Here is a 960-nt window from a genome sequence, read left to right as displayed (position 1 = left end):
ACACCATATGAATATAAAGAATGTACAAAATCTTTCTACCATAACTTGGATCTCAATAAACATAAGAAAAATCACACATAGGAAAGGCCCTATGGATACAATGAGTGTGAAAAACCCTTCAACCGTAAGTCAATCTTCAGCATGCATCAGAGATTCACACAGATGAGAAGCCCTATGTATGTAATGAATGTGGAAAAAATTATCACCAGAAGTCAAACCTCAGCAAGCATTGGAGAATTTACACATGTGAGAATCCAGATGAATGTAAAGAATATAGGAAACCTTTCTACAGTAAAGCAGACCTCAGTGTACATCAAAGAACTCACACAGTTGTGAAGCCATTTGAATGTAATGAACGTAGGAAACCTTTCTACCAGAAATCAAACATTACTAGTCATGAGCACACTTCAGGATGCAGCAGAGAACTCACGTAAAAGATAAAACCTATGAATGTACAGGTGTCCATTTATATCCACAGGGGATTGGTTTCAAAACTTTCCATAGATACCAAAATCTGTGGAAACTCAAGTCTTATATGAAGTGGTGAGCTATTGTAACATTCTGCTGCACAATTTAACATCATGTCTAGATTACTTATATTACTGAATACATTAAAAACAATAAAAGTACTTGTCATTTTTTGGTATATTTTGTATTGCCATACTTTCTTTTTTTCAAATATTTTTGATCTATAGTTGGTTGAATAAACGAATGTGGATCTTGTGGATTGGAAGGCTCATTGTAATGAATGTAGAATATCTTTTGTCAGAAGTCACACCTAAGCAGACATCAGAGAACTCATAAGGGAGAAATACTGCATGGCAAAGACTATCTATTTTTCTCCAGAAACACACACACACACACACACACACACACACACACACACACACACACACAAAGCACTGTCTTTGTACAGACAGCTTTTTCAGCAAATGGTGCTGGGAAAATTATATACACTTG

The 960-nt window shown here is 35.5% G+C and overlaps 1 pseudogene; it reads left to right on the top strand.

Annotated features, from left to right (window-relative positions):
• Positions 1-434, top strand: part of LOC103582086 — a 3,671-nt pseudogene extending 3,237 nt beyond the window's left edge.
• Positions 435-960: the final 526 nt, after the last annotated feature.

This window comes from Galeopterus variegatus, unplaced genomic scaffold (assembly GCF_000696425.1).
Source record: "Galeopterus variegatus unplaced genomic scaffold, G_variegatus-3.0.2 Scaffold14854, whole genome shotgun sequence".
In the NCBI taxonomy this organism is placed as follows: domain Eukaryota; kingdom Metazoa; phylum Chordata; class Mammalia; order Dermoptera; family Cynocephalidae; genus Galeopterus; species Galeopterus variegatus.
The sequence above is the reverse complement of the archived record's forward strand: the minus strand, read 5'-3'. Positions and strand labels throughout refer to the sequence as shown.